The sequence below is a fragment of the Miscanthus floridulus genome, chromosome 7 (genome assembly GCF_019320115.1).
Source record: "Miscanthus floridulus cultivar M001 chromosome 7, ASM1932011v1, whole genome shotgun sequence".
NCBI classification, from domain to species: Eukaryota; Viridiplantae; Streptophyta; class Magnoliopsida; order Poales; family Poaceae; genus Miscanthus; species Miscanthus floridulus.
Window position 1 is genome coordinate 113,619,790 of NC_089586.1, and position 20,131 is coordinate 113,639,920.

The 20,131-nt window shown below is 49.5% G+C and overlaps 1 pseudogene; it reads left to right on the plus strand.

Moving 5' to 3' along the window:
* Window positions 1-17,144: 17,144 nt before the first annotated feature.
* On the plus strand, window positions 17,145-19,155 carry LOC136464329 (cytochrome P450 709B2-like; annotated as a pseudogene).
* The last annotated feature ends 976 nt before the right edge of the window (window positions 19,156-20,131 follow it).

Consider the following 20,131-nt stretch of genomic DNA (forward strand, 5'->3'; position numbering starts at 1 on the left):
TCAATCTTTAGTGACACCCGACCCCTACAACGGCAGGGAGTTGGGCCTTACTCAGGGCCTGATAAGTGCATATCTATCTAGTAGACATTCTCTATGCCTGACCCTTTCTTACGTTAAGACCCAGAAGCGAGGGTCGTGGAAACAAATGCTGAGTAAAATTGGTCAGACTATAAGAAACCTACGCCCTAGCGGCTATGGTATTTTTGTTCACCAGCGTGATCAGAGTCTTTTCCACACCCTGAGCTTTTTAGCCTTAACTACGGAGAGACTCGGTACACATTTAAGAGTATATCCACATGGCAAACATTCTCTATGCCCAACCCTCTCTCACGATAAGATCTAGAAGCAAGGGTTGCAGAAACAAACACTGAGTAAAACTAGTCAGACTGCAAGAAACCTACGCATCAACGGCTATGGTGTTTTTGCTCACCAGCATGATTAGAGTTTGTTCATCCACACCCCAAGCTTTACAGCCTTAACAATGGAAAGGATCAGAACGCATTAACCTTTTTATACAAAAGGGGAGAAGGGCTAAAAATCTGTTTGGTCGTAACGAAATTTAAGAGCTTGTCCATTTATTATAAGTTCGTCGTCTGGCTTATCTGCCTAACTAATTTCTTGGGGAGGATGATCTCATCCTCTATCTCCATAGGAAATGTAACACCCTAGTGTTAAGCATGCAATGGTCACTTGCATTTCATGAGCACAAGCATCATCCAAGCATTCATGGGCATGAGCATGAGAAGTTTCATCTCATTCACTTTATCTTTATCACATGTGATGTTGCTTATATATATACATATGCTTGCCATTGTGTGTGACCAATGCATGAAATAGTTGTGAGGTCACAAAAACACCTTAGACATGTCTAGGATGGTACATGGAACAAGTTTGGCACTCATAACTTGGACCAAAACAGCCCCCAAGTCATAGTTAATCTAGAAACTTTCATTTTCATGTTACTACTTTGACCAAAGTTGAATTATAGCATAGAGTATTTGCATGGTAGTGCACCCTTAAGCAAAGTTGTAGTACTTGACTAGAGTAGAAACTTTTATTTTTGGGTCAAGAGCTAATTCAGTGCCTAATATGGTCAAATAGGGCTCACAAGAATCAACAAAATGTTGTTTTCAACTTAGAAAAATTTGCTAAGTCATGATCTGATTTTTAGTTTTGATGTACCATACTTTGAAGCTTTGCATTTTGAAGACCATGGCAAATTAGAGGAAACTTTCTATCGACAGAATATCATCGGCAGTCCTCCGAGGGCTATCTCATGAAGGTAGATTGATCGGCAGAGGTGCGCATAATCAAGAACAAGAAGGCAACAAAGATAAGAGTTAGACAGGTTTGAGCCATCAACGTGATGTAATATCCTACTCCTATAGTCTATTGGATTGCATTAGCTTTGTATGATATTGCATGTCCAGATGCCTTAGGCTAGGCCTAGGATCCGTATGGGGATGTCCACTAGGGGACCCCTGCCCCTCCTTATATACTCTGGTGGGGTAGGGTTATAAGGAAAGTATCATATTTGGTAATATACAATATCTTATTATAGTCTTACGGTGCATGCCTTGATCTTGTAGGTTGGGCCACCTCTGATGGTGCAGCCCATGTCTTGTCTTATGGATACTAGGGGTCTTATCCCCCACACTTTCTAAAGCAAAGTTGTAGACCTCGTGTAGCTCTACAATTCTTAGTAATGGAGTTTTTGCTAAATCGTCATAGATTTGGAGTTAGACGATCACAAAGTTGCGTTGTCAGACATTGTCATCGGTTCTGATGGCCGCGTCCACGCCCGCGTCAGTGGCCGATCGGCCATAGGCCGTGGCCGCCGCGTGGCGACCGTACACCAGTGATGGCTCAGCCCGTTAGGCTAGAGCATGCACAAAGGTGTCGTGCCCCTGCTGCTCACTCCACTTGCCCGCTCTCACTTCCTCCCTCTCGCTCTACCTTGCCAAAGCAGAGCTCCAAGCTCGTTGCATCACCGTCGTAGCTCCGCCATAGCCGGTCACCACCGATGTAGCTTAATTGGTCGATTTGTCTTGGCCACAACTGCTTTGCCATCACCTCCACCTCCTCGAGCCACCAACACCACCTCTCGACCCAAGGTAAAGCGACGTTCTGCTTTGCCGTAGCTGCCATCGCCACTGGAGCGCTGCTGTGTTCTTGGCTCATCGTGGCCTGGCTGCTTGGTCTGGCCGCTCCACCACATCCCTTGCCTTCCTCTTCTCCGGTCCGACACCACGCTAGGCTCTAGATGCTCAGGCCAGATCTAGGGTAGATGCTACCGCCTGATTGCGCAGGAACACGTCGCCGCTCTATGTGCGACCACCATGGTCGTCGTGTCACTCGAGCTCGCTGTTACCGAGCTATCCCATTGCCTATCTCCTCTCTCTCGCATCTTAGGTTGAGTAACCCTAGACCTAGCGGACAGCATGACGGAGACCTGCCTTTCGCCACCATCTGGCAAGAACGGTGGGACCACCACCGTGCTCCATGCGCCGTCGCACGGCCATGCACGCGGTCAGAGCTCACCGCCACCTCATAGGAACCCTAACCCACCCTAGATAGCTTCATTAGGATTCCGCGAAGCCGTAGCGCACCTCACTAGAGCACATGATGGCTAGAGAACACCGACGTACCGCTACGCTACCTTCGTCGTCCGCTATTGCCACCGGCGAGCTATCTCCGGTGAACCCTAAGTCATGTCTTCACCACCAACCAACGCGGCTTGATGAGGGGAACATATTGGTGTCACCCTCGTCGCCGGTGATCTCACCGTCAGCGAGATAGGGCTGGCCAGAGCGCCTCCCCTTCCTCGGTATCACTGACGTGTGGGTCCTACTGACCAGCGGGTCCCAGCTATCAGCGGCTGCATTATGAATTTGAATCAATTCTTTTTCAAAAATATAGGCAAACTTTGAAAATTCGTAAGTAGAGTTGTAGATGTCCAATGAGTGAACCAAATTTTTTTGGATTCATAATGAAGTGTACTATTTGGAAAAAATATGAAACCTACTGTTTGGGATGTTTTTCTGGGAGAATTAAACTGAGCAAGATAAGTGCTTTTAAATTGTTTTCAATCTTGTAAAATGCATTACTTGAGCTAGGATAGTGATAAAATTATGATTCCAATTTTTCTGATCTTGTGATGATATGCTCTAGCTAAGAAAAATACTAAACTTACAGTAAGCATGCTTGGACTATGGTCTTCCTATTTAATCTTAAATAATCGCTAGTTTCTAGTTAAAATAAATGAGGTAAAAATACATAACTAATTATCATGAAAATTTTTACACAGTGACATGGTGCTAGGATGAATGTAATAAAAATATGAAATCTATTGTTTGACACTTTTCACTAGGCTAAACTATTTTTGCTAAAATAAGCCTATGGAACTTGTCATTTTTGTAGAGATGGATATACTTATCCACATGGCATGAAATATGTAGAGTAGACTTTTGGGGACATATGTAGGCTACTGTAATTTTTTCAAAATTTATTGTGCATTTTTATATATTTTCTTTATTTCACCTTAGTGTCCAAATAAATTAATAAAGGCATTTAAATAATTTATTTGGGCTTGACCATCAAGTTTTATAGAGAGTGTATGATTCTTATGAATTGTTGGTATCATTGGTTGTGCTCAAATTTGATTGCTTGTATGCAGTGAAACATTATTTTCTCTATAATTCAATTATCGTGATTATTCGGACAGTTTTGGTTGTTAAGTAAATTGCATGGATAAGATGATGTTTGTTGTGAATCTTGTCAATAACAAAGTTGTATATAACTTACTTATCTTGCTTGTGTCAAATTTTCATGGCAATAAGCTAAATAGTTTGAGAGTTATAGCTATTAGAAGTTGGTCTCCAGAAATGCTTGTTCTCTGGAATTTCTAGATAGATCTGGGAAATTGCTTTGTTTGACCTTGATAGCCATTGAATTATCTTGAGATGACTATAAGAAAGTTGTAGGTAGTTTTATAAGCTTTCTAAAAAGTCTAAGATAATAGTATTTGGTTAAGTAGAACTCCAGTTATGGCTGAAATAAGTAGCTGTTGTTTACAACAAGAAATGACTAAGTCAATTGTAGTTGTTTGTCTTATGTGATGCTTGGGTAGATGCTTAGGCTAATTGAGATCAGTTGTTAGCTGTAGGTTCTAAGCCTCTTACTGATGATGAACAACTGTACCTTAGGTTACTAGAACTTGGTGAGTGTATGTTTCTCGTATTATAGAAGAGATATGCACATACTCCATAAAGATCAATTAGAAGAAAGTTATACATCTACTTATTCAACGAATGTTAAACTTATCATACACCTTGTGGATAACCATGCTCATGCATATATAATTTATCATATCATCTCATCTCATCTCTTATGCATTCATGATACTTATTTGTGCATATGCATGCAATAGGTTCCCCAGAAGGAGTGACTCTACTCAAGTTCGAACCCGAGCATCAGGAGGATCAGCAGGTAGCCCAGGAGCAGGAGGTTCAGGCGGAAGGAGTCAATTTGGAAGATCTTCCTAAGTGTCCTGACCACCAACCTTCCTTGTTCTTGAAAGGCAAGCCCCGGAGCATTATAGGCCTCCTATGTTTGTACAAATATCACTTGTGTCATTTATGTTTGATGCATTAGGTTATAGGAGTTGATTGGAAACACTTGCTGCATATATTATCCTTATCCAGAGAAATATATCTTGAATCCTTTGTAGGTTCAGGATCAAATATATGCTTAGCCTTGCTTAGTCTGGTAGACGTCAGGTGATTTTTTCTATCACCTAAAAGATATAGGTAGATAACTGATCACGGTTGGCCATAATTGCTATCGTAGAAATAACCATGTGTTGATGAATAAAAAGGAGACCGGGTAGGATTGCGATAGAGAAGCACAAGGCATGGAGGTCTTGGTACCTATTTATCCTCGTCTGTGTTGGTTAAGGACCGATTCGATATATGTCCTCATGTCATGTTGAATGCATGCCTAGCACTTAGTTGGCTAGATAAGTCATTCCGACCATGAAGCCGAGTAGCTCAATTTAGGCCGGGCCCCGTTAAGTAAAAGTATGCACACTAGAGGTAGTAAGAATGTGCAGAGAGCCAGTTGCGTGAGTCCAAGGGCAGGTCAGGACTGAACTTCCTGGTAGACTGGTAGAATCTCTGAGGGTGCGGTGCTGATCAAACCCACAAAGTTGGTTCCTGAATTATACCAAAGGTGACCCGATGTGACCCTGATGGGGGAAATATGGGTTTGTGTTAGGAATAATTCCCCAGCTGGGTAGGAATCGATTCAAATCATCGTCTCTCGCGGATAGTGAGAACTTGACTGAGTAGAGGCAATGTAGAGTAACTTGATGGTTATGATAATGCTTAAATTACTACACCGAATATGGTTACTAATGCTTGTTAGCTTAATCAAGTGATTTTGTCTAGTATAGGTGTTAATCTAGAGATGCTTAATTGAATAGGTATTCAAATTGATGCTAGAGGTACTAAATCTTCAAGTTATGTTACTTAAACTTTTATGCAAAATGTTGTCAAGGTAACTCCACCAATAAAGCCTTGCATACTCCTTGGTATCATATTATTTCTGGTTTATGATGGGTAAGCCTAGCCGAGTACATTCTCGTACTCAGGGTTTATTCCCTCTTGTTGTAGATGACATGATGTATCATGGGTACTATAAGAACTGCCTTTATCCTACTGCGGATGAGGACTAAACCATGAGGCATGGTACTCCTAAGTTATCCCCTCTATTATGCTTTTGCTGGAAATGACCATGGTACTGGCATGTATTTGAACTAAGTGTGATATTGATGTCAAACTACTTTGCTTCCGCTATTTAAACTTGTTTTGTAATAACTATGTGAACTCCGATATATGTGAGATACTTGTGAACTATTTGTGAACTGTAATATAACATGTGACTGGTTGTGTTGAATCATGTACAATCTTGGTTTGTTTCAGATCCTTCATGATTTCATCGGACTACCGGGTTTATATGGGCTCAAGTATGACAATTTGATTGCTTCGGTGATTGCTATTGTACTTGTGCTCTTATAAATTGGATGGTTCTATTACATGAAAGTCCTATGCTAATGGGTCACCCAAGTTAGTCGGATGGCTTGGGTCGCTACCGAGAGATGGGTAAGGAGCAGTAGAATGCCCCATGCGGGTTGTGCCGACTCCGTCATGAATGACGAACCCGGATTCCACTCAAACGTATTTGATAAGAGCTCCCCAAACTCATCACTCAAGCCATCAAGGTAAGTCCTATGCTATCAGGTCACCCAAGTCGATCAGATGGCTCGGGCCGCTACTGAGAGACAGGTAAGGAGCAATAGGATGCCCCATGCGGGTTATCCCGACGTCGTCATGAACAACGGATCCAGATTTCACTCGGACATATCCGATAAGATCTCCTCGAACCCATCACTCGAGCCATCAAGGTAACCTTACCAACCCCCACTTTACTTTCCCAATGCATGAGCATTCATTCATCCATTTTCATATATCCAAGCATCACATATGTAATTGTTGCATCACAACGCTTTGTGTCGCATCATGAAGCGGTAGTCATCTCATTCGATACGAGCGGTGATCGATCGAGGTTTGAAGACCAGCCTATGGAGGGCTCAAGGCCACCTCGCATCAAATAGAGCTAGGGGAAAAACATAGATGAGCCCCAGTGGCCTTCGCCTGACCCACTCAAAAGCAGATAGGGTCATCTCAACCTTCTTGTTCGATCCTAACCTTGAGCCATGCCCACAGAATCTCCATCGAGCCACCTGAGTTGGTCTCTAGAACGAGTCGAGCATCTGTTGGTTGGCAGGTTAAGGAGCAGTGGAATGCCACATGAGGGCTATCCTAACCCCATCACGAATGACAGACCTAGATTTCACTCGGACATGCCCGTTAGCGAGCTCACCGAGCGTGACACTCGAGCCATCGAGGCAAGTGTCATTAGCTCAACCCCTCTAGTTATGGAAACCATGGACAAGGTGATGCATAAAACTCGCCTAACCCCTACCAAGCCCAATGGGGCTCAAGAGCTCAAGCTACCCAACCCTGACTCGAGAATCTAACCAACCAAGGTTCGAAGGCCAGCCCACGAAGGGCTCAAGGCCGCCTCACGTCGAATAGAACCAAGGGAGAAAACATAAATGAGCCCCAGTGGCCCTTGCCCGACCAGCTTAGAAGTGGACAAGGTCATCTTGACCTTCTCATCCGATCCTAACCTCGAGCCATACCCATAGAATCTCCATCAAGGAAAGGCCAGCGGGCCACCTGAGTCGGTCTCCGAAATGACTCGGGCATCTACCGGGAGGCAGGTAAAAGAGTAGTGGAATGCCACATGAGGGCTATGCTGACCCCATTACAAATGACAGACCTAGATTCCACTCAGACATACTTGTTAGCAAGCTCACCGAGCACGACACTCGAGCCATCGAGGCAAGTGGCATTTGCTCAACCCCTCTGGTTGTAGAAACCACGGATGGGGTGATGATCACAAAAGATGAGCCGACCCTCGACCGAACCCCCACTATGCACGAGGGCTCGAGGAAAGTTGGACTCACAAGGAGACTGAATGCACGGTCGCAGAATGATGGCTCAGATCCTAGGGAGGGGATACATACGAAAACTAAGAATAATGTTTCTAAAACAAGAGACGCTTTCTCCTACTAGTTTTGTTATCGTATGCTCGATCTTTAGTGAAACCTGACCCTGGCAATGGCAAGGGGACGGGTCTCAATCGGGGGCCGATAAGGGCATATATATATACCCTTTCCAAAATAGTCACCGTTCATGGCCCTTTCTCACGTTAAAAAATCTAGAGGCAAGGTTTTGCGGAAACGGATGTTGAGAAAAATTGGTCGGACTACAAAAAACCCACGCCCCAGCGGCTATGACACTCTTGCTTACTAGCGTGACTAGAGTTTTCCATCCACACCTCAAGCTATATGGTCTTAACAAAAGGAAGGGTTAGAACGCATTAACCCCTTTTTACACATAAAAAGGGAGAAAGAACAAATTTATTCAATCGAAATAACAAGCTTGTTTAAACGAAACACAAGGGTCAGAACTTGTATGCTTATTACAAAAATGACCACCCAACCTATTTAACTAACTAGCCCCTCCGGGGGAGAACTATGCCTTCTATCATGTCCACTAGGTCCTATGAAAGGGGAGCCATCACCGTTTCCATCTCCTCCAGCTCGTGGACTTCACAACCAGGCCTGTAGCCATGGCTCATCACCTCCAGATCGATGTTGTCCCCATAATGAGAATGAGCAATCATGAAGGACTGATTGACCCTGGTGTGAAGGGCATTCCTCTTGAGCTGGCTCACCCGAACTGTGATCTTGACGGCATGAGCCGCCAGCAAGCTGGTCCCCTTCGACCGTACCACCTCAAGGTCGTCGTAGACCACTCCGAGGGAAATGCTCAGGATAACAAGCTCGTCACTCTCCACCTAAAGATTTCTCCTTTCCTCGGCGAGATCCACAGCAATAGCTTGGTAGAAACGCTCTTAGCCTCCAGCTTCTGGGTAATCTCCCTTTCGAGCTCAGCCTAGAGAGAGCCGACCTTCTGCTATGCATCGTTGCGTTCTTGGCAGGCCTGGTCACACTCTCAGAAAGTCTGGTCGCGCTCCTCGTGAGCCATGCTGCATTCTGAGCGGAGCCTCTCCATGGTTTGAATCAGCTCATCCCACTCCTTATGTAGCCGAGTGACCACCATGGCATCTAGGCTCACCCTTTTTCTAGGGCCACGAGCTTCTCCTTAGCCCCTAGCCTTAGATCCCTTTCTTTCTCAACCTCGCCCAGAAGGTCAAGGAACCACTGGTAGGTTTTGGCGTCCTTCTAGAGCAACTCATCCCGCTCCTTCCTGACCCTAGTGGGTTCTTCATCATCCTTTTAGGATCTCACCGATAGGGCCTTGAACGCCTTCTCAGCCTCGTCAACATCCTGACGGGCCTTGGCCACCCACGACTGAGGATTGGCCACCTCCTTGGTGAGGGGAGTCAGCTTGACCACCCTTTGCTGGGTGACAACGAGCTGAGCCATCACCTCCCTGTGTAGCCATGCCTCCTCGACGAGGCGGTTCTAGGCTTCCTTCTGTTGACGAAGGAACCGAGATTTTCCCTGGCTATGAGCTATAAGGGACTGCAGGGAGATGATGGTCAGGATACAAAAAGTATATAGAGGAAGAAAAAGGCAAGAAGTAGGACCAAACAATATCCAGCTGGAGGGAACAACAACATCGCGCAATACGCCCGTGGCATCGTCTAGGGCCTCGAGCACAGACGCAATCCCTACGTCGAGGCTCTCCTGCGCCATGCTCTCTGCGGTGTCATCAAGGGTAAAAAGCATCGATGTTGGACCCTATGGATCCACCCACTGAAGCAGGGGCTCGCCCCTTGCGGGTGAGCCGCTGCCCACCGACATCAAGGTTAGGGATGACTCCCCACTGGCCCCAAGCACCGTCGACCCCTCTCACCGTGACATCCTCACTAGGACACCCCCTCCAATGATGGAAGAGGTCAGCAGTGCAAACGCAAACCTCTTTCCTAGCACCACGACTCTCAGGGACCCCTCAACTACGTTCCCCTCCATCCAGCCCATGCCAGGCACTATCGCTTGGGCCGCCAATGGCACGCGTTGTGCCGATGCCTCAGGCAACACTATAGTTGCACCCAGCTATGACCCATCTATCATGGCTGCCGCCATCTCCACCTACATCAATGAGGTCATGACCATTTGCATCGCTCCCGCCACGATCGGCGCCACAAGCATGGTCGGCAGCCCCATCCGCCCCGCCGTTGGCAGCGGTATCATGGCCATCACCGGCTGCTCCACAACCTCTAAAGATGCCACTATCCTGATTAGAGGGCGATGCTCTTCTTTAGTGCCAGCACCAAAGGATTACGCTGCCTACCGATGCTACAAGGGACAAAAAATATAAGTCACGATGAAATCCAACTAAAATAGAAAAAACAGAGCAATTAATAACTCACCTCAGCGCCATCGGGCGACAGTTATGTTTGGGGGATGAACCCCCTGACCCTTGCTTTGCCTCATCGGAATGAGGCCATTTCAAGCCCACCCCCTGCTCCTAGGCAGAGGGGCTCACCCCTGGCAGCTCCTGGGGTATATTGGTCGAACGCCCCACTCCCCTTGGCTCTTAGGGCACGACAGCAGAGCCGCTCGCCTCCACTAGCACCTTGAGCGCGATGGCAAAGCCACCCACCTCTATTGGCTCCTAGGGTAGGCCAATGGTATGGCCCACCTCCACCAGCTCCCCAGACGTACCCTCCCCTCCATGGAATGGGAAGGGCCCTGGCGCCTATAAGGATGAACCAATGCCTATCAGCGCATCCTTGTTTCTAGGTTGTCCCACTCGATATTGTTAGCTACCATTCCTTCTTCTTCCATCACCTCATCATTGTCACCATAATCATCATCATCATTGTGAGTGTCCTCCCCTCGTTCCCGCGCCCGCAGCTTCCACTTCATTTTCCACTTCTTGTCCTCCTTCACCTTCCTCAGTCGCTCAACCTCAGCGCGATTCACCACCCTCAAGGCCGAATCCCTCGGTAGTGGCATCGGGTCATCCATGAAGATGAGGTCCCTCGAGTGGTCCTACCCCTCTCAAAGTTAGTCTCACATGGTCAGGAAATCAGTCGAAGAGAAGGCAAGAGAAAGGGAAACTTATGAAGACAACATAGCCTGGCTCCGGCCACATCGGAGGATGCCCCAGCACCAGGTAGACGAAGTCGAGGGTGGCACCCACATCATCCCACAAAGGCTCCATTTCCTCCTTGATGCGTTGTGCAATATCAGAGTTGGGGAGCGTTCCCTCAGCGAGTGTGGTTCTATCGAACGACGCCTCAGGTGCCATCATGTATAGCGGGAGAGCGTGCGTCATCAACGATGCCACCCTCCTCGCGTGGTAAGCCCTGATGACGCCCAACCCTTTCAAGTCGTTCTCCTTCATGATGTGGATGGTGGTGATGTGGTGTCGGATCTTCTTCTTGTCCTTCTCTGGGATGCCCCACTTCCTCCACTACTCTAGGGCCTCTTCGATCAGGCACCCGATGAACTCTGGTAGAGGGGTGGCGGTGTTATTCTTGAGGTAGAACCACTATGAGTGCCACCCCTTGTTTGACATCAAGAGCCGCATGGATAGGTACTCGCTAACCCAATTATTTCAAAGTTGGATGCCGACGTACCCCATCGGCATGTGCAGCTCCTGCCTATCATCCTTCTCCCTCTTATTATGGAGGTTGACAGCGAAGAAATACCTCCACAAGTCGAAGTGGGGGCTAATCCCCAAGAATCCTTCGCACAGTGTGACGAACGCCGCCATGTGCTAGATCCTATTGGGATTGAGATGCTGCGGCTCAATCTTGTAGAAGTGCAGCAGCCTCTGGAGGAATTTGTGGGTGGGGGTCAGCCCACACTCGAGGAAGTGGACGAACGACACCACATAGCTATCAGGCGGCGACATGAATCCTCATTGTCAGGCAGCAATCACTCCTCAGCCGAGGTCCACACGCAGAGAAGACCACGATGGACAAGGCCCTCCATGCATTGGAAGATGATGTTGGAACGACACCATGGATCCATTAGAGGTGGGGGTGGATGGATGTGAGCTCAACGGTGGTGGAGATGCAGAGGCAGGAAACCTAAGCATTGGCGGTAGCGGCGCGGCTGTGGAGGTAAGGATGCAGGCATGCGTATGAAACACAGAGGGCTAACCCTTTGGTTTTATAGGGGCGATGGGTGCGAGGAAACCAACCACCCACTTAGATCTCCGCGCCTGCCATGACCTATCATCATGTCTCGTCGCAGGGCGTGCGCACTCACCCTATGGCCATCCCCTCAAAAAATAGGCTAGATATGGTCCATGACCTATCATAGGTAAGAGGGATATGGAGCTAAAAATGCTCCTATGGTCCGTCTAGGCCTAGGAGTTCGAAGGTTGGCCCACCAATGGGTTTAACATCCACTTCGGGCACCTTTAGAGTGAGAGGTGGAAAGGGATGGGCCTGCTAGCGACCAGTACCTAGGCCCATGAGCGACACGGGCATCCCGGCCCATGTTCGAGTCTCGGTCGGATATGATCCATGGTTTTTCCTCGACAAATGGCAAAGACCCCTTAGGACCGATCGAACGGACCCGAGAACTATATGGATTGACCGCTGAGAATCTAGAGTCGGTCACCAGCTGACCCAAGCTAAACCCCTGTGAATGAGATGCCAAGGACCCACTCGGACTAGCCTGTTAATAGCTCACCGAGCACCATGATTCGTCCATAGAGGAAAATAATGGCATGGCTCAACCCCTCTATTTTATTGAAAAAAATGTTTGAGGGAAGACGATCACAAAGACGAGTCGACCCTCGACCGGATCCCTACTATGGGTGGGGGCTCAAGGAAAGTTGGACTCACAAGGAGACCAAATGTGCGGTCATAGAACAATAGACCCCCATAGGGTTGGAATCAGGAAAAACCTTTTCCGACCCACCAAATCTCACGGCTATACCCCCGAGGGGTCCGATCGTGACGAAAGGGAATCGCCATCCCCAGGACACGCTGTGGGTGACACAAGAAGGCCAAGGCCCTCAGAGTTATCCCGTTCAAAAAAGCCTTTGAAGGAGTATTCTACTGCTCTGTAGGCTCAGGGGCTACTGCCGGGCACCAATACTAGGATACCCAAAGAGGAGGAGCTAAAGGTCATCAACATTGATTCATCCGAGCAGTCAAGAGCGTAACTATAGCTCTAACCGACCCCCAGGTGTGTAGGTTCCGCCTCGCCCAACCTCTAGGGGTGGACCCCACCTCGCCCGACCTCTAGAAGTGGGCCCCGCCTCGCTCAACCTCTAGGTCAAGGGCTTCGTCTCGCCCGACCCCTCAGGCACGGCTCCTGACAAGGACCCATACCACCGCCAACCACTCTAGGTCCAAGCGTATGGGTTTAGGTCAAAACTCTAACACCAAGGAAGAGATCGACATGCCCTAATGTAACCCATAGCCATGATGGGTCATACCTGAGGATTCACATCAAGAACAGTGTCGGGCGTGCCGGTGCTGTTTTACCTAACCCTCGTACGAATGCTGACAGGCACATTAATTCACCACGATGCCCGTCAGGATGAAATGGGATGCCATGATCGGTAGACGATGCCTGTCAGCGTGGCATCAGTGACGAATAGGGTCACGACGTGGAGCCGTCCCTGTTGACGTCTACAGGATCGGTGGGACCCGCATGAAGGAGAAGAAAAACCAAGTGATCCTAGCAGCCTTCTTCTCTCTCTCATTCTTCTCCTTTTCCTCTGCTGTAACCCACGCATTCCCTTGGCCTATAAAAGGAAAAGCAGGGTGCCCCATGAGGGAGGATCCAGATCCGCATGAGATCAGAACACGAGATAAACACACAAGAGCACGACACGAGCACACGACTGAGTAGCGATCGAGCTCTCAGCACCCGTTCACTGCTTCCACCAAAGACTTGGGATCCTTTTCCTCTCTCAACCATTTGTAACCCCTACTATAAACCAAGTGCCAATAACACAAATAGCATCAAACTGGACGTAGGGACTGTCGGTGCAAAAAGTGACCAATAAGTAAATATTTGTAGTTTTGTCACGTGTTGTGATCTGATGTGACCTAGCACTCAATGACATAGGATTTATACTGGTTCTAGCAACGTGCCCTACGTCCAGTTTCGGTCGATCGGTGACTTTATTCCTGAGCCCAGGTGCTCAAAGTTTGTTGTGGGGTTACAAACGAGTAGGAATGAGAAGGGGGTGTTAAAGGCCCGGTCAGACTCTGAACCGAAGGGTCGAGAGTGATGGGAGCTCTAACGCTCGCTAAGTATTGGAACGTGTACTCTATGTAGCTTTAGAGTTCTAGAGCTGTGGAGCTGTTCGAATGCTCAAATTGTCTAGAGCTAGCCAGAGAGAGAGAGTCCGCCCCTCGTTGGGAGAGAGCGCATCCCCTTTTATAGTTGAAGGGGATGGCCTTACAAGTTAGAGAAAGAGAGAATGGATACGTGTGCTACCTAGTCTTGTTGCCCACGCTATCGGGTATGAGACGGTCGTCGGCGCCCATAATACTGTTCATGTCAGACGCATGTGGCAGGCTTTACCGTGTTCACCTGGTATGGCAAATGTCAGTGCCTACAATACTATAAGGCAAATGTCAACGCCCACAACATTGTTTGGGTTCTGACCCGCCTGGAAGGTTGCATAGTATCCGTTTGGCATGGCCTAGTGGCACTATCCTATAGGTTTGCAAGGTATAGTAGGGTACGATCTTTGGTATTGCGGTTGACTTGAGCGCCTTACCTTATCTGCTCCGCCTGATCCTTGGGTCCTTACCAAGCGGGCGTCCCCGGTCGGTCGTTTCCTGTCGGCTCCAACCGTGTCGGTCGGGGAAGAATCACGAGCAGAGGTCCGGCGTTTCCCCGGTCAGAAAAGGAGGTTGGAGTCAGACTATGCCCCCTCCTTGGCCAGGCCTTCCGGTCAGAGACCGGATCGTTCTTCCGGCCGGTCGTTAGGTAACTGGGCCGGCCCGGGAGGCGCGCGTTGTCGCTACGCCGTCTGCTGGGCCAAGTTTTTGCTGCGAAGCAGGCCCATTGGGGACCCCAGGTTTATGAACCCGACAGGAGCCCCCGAGCCCTTTTGGGACTTATGTGAAGTCATGAAGGGGCTATTTATACACGTTTTATGAGAGCACCCGATGGGCGTAAGATTGTGAGTCGCCGTCGAGTGAGACAAAGCACCAACCCAAGCGTCAGGCACGCCCGAGGGGTCGCGCGAGATGGAGTGCCAACCCGAAGCGTCGGGCGCGGCCGAGGGGTCGGGCGAGACAGAATCGCCAATCCAAGTGTCGGTCGTGGCTGAGGGGTCGGGCGAGACGGAGTCGTAAACCTGAAGCGTCGGGCGCGGTCGAGGGGTCGGGCGAGATGGAGTCACCAGCCCAAGTGTCGGGCGCGACCGAGGTGTCAGGCGAGGCGGAGTCGCCAACCCAAATATCGGTTGCATTTTTTATGTGCGTGTTCCCACAACTTTGAATGTCCCTATTTTAGTATTAATCTTCATAGCTAAGAACCACCACACTATCTGCATGCTTATCTAGATGGAGGGCACTGCCATCGACAGAATGTGCTTCTGCAGCATCGCCTCCCCTGATCCCCTGTTCCTACTTCAGTCGCCTCCCCTCCTCATCCTGGCCCTCTCACGCTCTGTCATGCCCTTCTCTAAGGGGGATAGCGCAGCAGCATAGGCGCATAGCTGCTGGTGGCGAGGCTGCAGGCCAACCTGGGATGCTTGTGAGAGTGGTGCCCACAATTCATCGTTGCGCTGTTGTAGCTAGAGGAACTCAAGATATTATTTCAGTCTCTCATTTGCCTACATACCCTGAACTGTGAGGAAATTTGACCATAACACAAACCACATATTAGATTCAATTTTACTATAATTATGCTTTGTGCCATTTCATAGATTGTACTATTCTTTTCCTACCTATGCTACTAAACTACTGTTCATGCCATTTGTTGTCCGCCCTCTTGCTCTAAAGGCTGATGTATGTAGATGTGCAGTATCAGGTTCTGCTGTTGCAGATGTTTTTTTTCGATTTGATTTCGTGCTTTCAGCCTTTGCTTGGCCAGTGCTACTGTGGTTCATAGCCATAGTAAGTGCTGCAGTAAAAGCATGACTCCAATTCGAAATTTACAGAGAAATACAGAAAAGAGGTTCTGCCCTGGTCCGATCTGCTCATGGCTACGCTCCCAGCTTCGGTAATCATCTATTTTCTTAGGTATCCCATATTATTGAGAACACATGGTCTCAGTTCTTTTACCATGTATAGATCGATGTGTTATTTTTTTATGACGTCGAATCTCCTTTTCCTCAATGTCATGGCTAAATTGCCTTTGATTATTGACTTCAGAGCTGGCATGTGTGTGTTTTGAGTTTTAATTTCTTTATAATCTGCATCAAATAACTTGCTTTGAGAGTTTGTGTGTGATGTGATAGGAACAAAAAGGCCATTCTACTGTCTCAGCAACATCGTGTACGCTTGATTGAAGGACAACAACAACAACAAAAGACCATCACCTGTACGCTTATGTGTCTCAGCAGCAGCCAATGGGCAAGCAGACAAGCGGCAGCAACCAATGGGTAAGCGGCGTCGCATGGCAGCAGGTCAGCTGTCCTGTTGTTCTCCCCTCTGATTCTGATTTATATTGGCGCAATTTGTTCAAAGCGGTTGTGTTTTTTTTCCCATCATGCCAACTCTTCAGTCAGCGATTGCCTGCTGAGTGTCTAATTTTCCATTATGGATATAATTATAGTACTTTGCTTTTCTTTTTTTGTATTTATGCTGCCGACATGTTCGTTATTTGCTATGCCTCAATGCTAATAATTCAAAATGAATATGTTCAGTGCTATATGTACAGACCTTTGCTCCATTTCCTGCCACCTATGCCTCAAGTCAAAATTTGTATGTTTTGGCCCGTCTCAAACCATACCTGCTCTACTCGACCTAAAAAATCTTTAACTTACACTCCTATATATGATATCATGTTGCTTTGATTTCAGCCTGTTGCCTACCTCTACTCATCATGTATTTTCATTGTGCCCTAAGATTTTGAAACTTTGTTATACACTTCGATACCCTGTTCTTACTAGGCCTAAGTACAACTCTTTTCACAGGAAGAAATGAAATCCCCCTCAACTAGGATGAATAACTATCGCTGCCCAATCTCACAGTTATTGAAGAAGATGACAACACCCTCATTGGACTCATGCAGTTAGAGCAAGCTTGTCATCGCAGAGTTCCCAGACCACGCTCTTCTCAGAGGCTATTCAAGAAACAATCAAAGATGAATTCATCAAACTCTAAAATATATCACTACCTGTAACACATGTCTATGTAATCCTTTTTATATTTGTGTATTACTTTAGACCGGTCTCTACTCCATAAATAAAACATACACACAGTAGTGACACTGGCGCGCGCACACACACAACGACGACATCACAGCAGTACTATCCCGTGCGGTTTGCAGTTTGCTTCGCAGGGTGGGTGCACCGCAAGTTCTCGTATCCTGTTAGCTGCTCGACATGGGCACGGGAGCTGCAGCGCTGGATGCCGCCGCCCTCGCCGTGGTGGTGGTCACGAGGCTGTGGACGGTGCTGGTCCACCTGGTGTGGCGCCCGTACGACGTCGCGAGGGCGTTCGCGCGGCTGGGCGTCCGCGGGCCGCCGTACCGTGCCTTCGTGGGCAACAGCAAGGAGATTCAGGCGATGCGGGCGGCGACGAGCTGCGACACGCTGGACCTCACCTCCCACGACTACATCCCGCGCGTGGATGTCGCTCTATGGTACGCGAGCGGGCAAGATCAATTCTGAATTCTGAGAAGTTTTCGCTGTGGTCGTGTCACACGGTTGGCTGTGTGTGTTCCTGACGTAGTCTAGCTCGACTCCGGCGCTGTTCGTGGGCAGCTACGACATGGTGAAGCGGGTCCTCTTCGACAAGTCAGGGCTGTACGGCAAGACGGACCCGGGCCCCACCATACTGTCCCTGATGGGCATGGGCCTCGTCTTCACCTACGGCGACGACTGGTCGTGCCACCGCCGCGTCGTGCACCCGGCGTTCGCCATGGACAAGCTCAAGTCGATGACGGGGGCGATGGCGGCATGCGCGGCGGAGGTGATCCGGGGGTGGGAGGCGCGCGCCGCGGCGTCGGCGAGCGGGGACGGGGTAGTGGCGGTGGAGGTGGGGCAACAGTTCACGGAGCTCACCGCTGACGTGATCTCGCACACGGTGTTCGGCAGCAGCTACCGGCAGGGGAAGGAGGTGTTCCTGGCGCAGCGGGACCTCCAGTTCATCGCCTTCGCGTCCATCGACAACGTGCGCGTGCCGGGCATGCAGTACGTGCCCACCAAGGCAAACGTGCGCCGGTGGCAGCTCGAGCGCACGGTGCGGGGCACGCTCATGGCCATCATCGGCGAGAGCCTCGCTGCTGCAAAGGAAGCGAGGGGTTACGGCAGCGACCTGCTCGGACTCATGTTGGAGGCCAACGCCGCCGGCGACGACGGCAAGGGGCAGCAGCAGGCTATTAGCATGGATGAGATCATCGACGAGTGCAAGACCTTCTTCTTCGCCGGCCACGACACGACCTCGCACCTTCTCACCTGGGCCATGTTCCTTCTTGGCACGCACCCCGAGTGGCAGCAGCGGCTTAGGGAGGAGGTGATCCGGGAGTGCGGCGGCGCCGAGGTGCCCCTCCGTGGCGACGCCCTCAACAAGCTCAAGCTCGTGAGCCTCCTCCACCTTAAGCTTATTGAGCTAGCTAGCAGGTGTATATCCGTTCCGCACGGTGACCGCCGGCGAGCGTGCGTCACGGCCATGTTCTTATGTTGTTTCGCAGGTGACCGTGGTGCTGTACGAGACGCTCCGGCTATACGGCGCGGTGCCGATGATCGCGAGGCAGCCGACAGCGGACGCGGACCTCTGCGGCGTGAAGGTGCCAAAGGGCACCCTCCTGCTGATCCCGATCGCGATGCTTCACCGCGACGAGGATGTGTGGGGCGCGGGCAGGGCGGCGGCGCACCCGAACGCGCTGCTGTCCTTCTCCTTGGGCCCGCGGTCGTGCATCGGGCAGGACTTCGCGATGCTGGAGGCCAAGGCCACGCTGGCGCTCATCCTGCGGCGGTTCGCCTTCGGGGTGGCGCCGGAGTACGTGCACGCGCCGGCCGACTTCCTGACTCTGCAGCCGTCGAAAGGGCTCCCCGTCGTGCTCAGGCTCTTGGATCCGCACACTTTGGCCAGTTGAGACATTTAAGATTCCGTAGGCAACAAACATGTTGCAGTCCTGTTGGCGTCCATCTCCAGTGTGACGATAGTAGTTTGCTGTGATTCCTCACGAGAAGGAGCAGGTAGGAGAAGAGGAAAAGGGGAAGAAGCCGAAAGAAAGAACCGGAAGCCGGCCATATATTTGCTGTCGCAGCTCCTAAAGAGAAGCCAAATGGAACACGCGGAGCCGAAAGAAACCTGAGGAGCCGCTGCCCGCTGAATCCGGTGGAAGAAACCGTGGCCCTACGATGGTAGATCCGACGGCAGAGAGAAATCGGGCCGGTTATTCCGGAGGAGCAGGCGGGTATATTCTAGGGAGAATACAAGGATGTGCTTGTTTGGCTAGACGAGAGCCAGATGTAGGCCTAAGGATGGTAATGGGGATGTACCCGTCGGGTATCGTCGGAACGTTCTCTTTCCCGCTACGGAGAATTCATCCCGTTCCCGTCCCCGTCCCCGTTAACTGTCTCGGGTATAGATTCTTGCCCATCCCCGTACCCGTCGGGCATCGATCGGGTAACAGATACCCGACGGGTACTGCATACCCGATAAATAAGGACACTTGGGGTCGCAGCTTTGCAATCGGAGATGTTTCTTCTTCACCTGGGTATAAGTGTCGGAGTCTCGGAGATGCCAATGAGAAGGAGCGAGGTTGTGAGGAGGACGAGCAAAGGTGGCAGAGAGACCGAACTGAGAAAGCGAGGGGCACGAGCGCTCGTGAGGCAGGCGTGCTTGTGCTGCTGGTGGAGATGGTGAGAAAAAATTGAACTAGGTTCTTAGAACACACAAACTATATATATGATTGTTCAGATTTGGGCCAAAATACCTATGTTGAGCTTCTTTGGGCCTAATACTCGCATGACAGCTCAAATAGTCGGGTTCCCCAACGGGTAACGGGAACAGGTAAACAAGGAACATTCCCGTACCCGCTATACCCATCGGGGATGGATTCTTGCCCATTTAGATATCCGCGGGTAAAGATATGATCTCATCCCCGTTCCCTAATGGATGAAATACCCGTCGGGTATCGGGTATCGAGGGGCGTTGCCATCCTTATATAGGCCCGCTAGCTGCAGCCCTTTGCCTGGACATCTCTTGGGCTTGGTTGGCACGTTCTTTAAGGCTCTCTTCCTTATAGCAAATCCGGACCTGGAAGCATTCCGACTATGGAATGCTTATATAAACTTTAGTAATGAATCCAGTCGGGAATGGTTCGTGGGGGTCAATCCCCAGGAACCGAACGGGCCTAAGG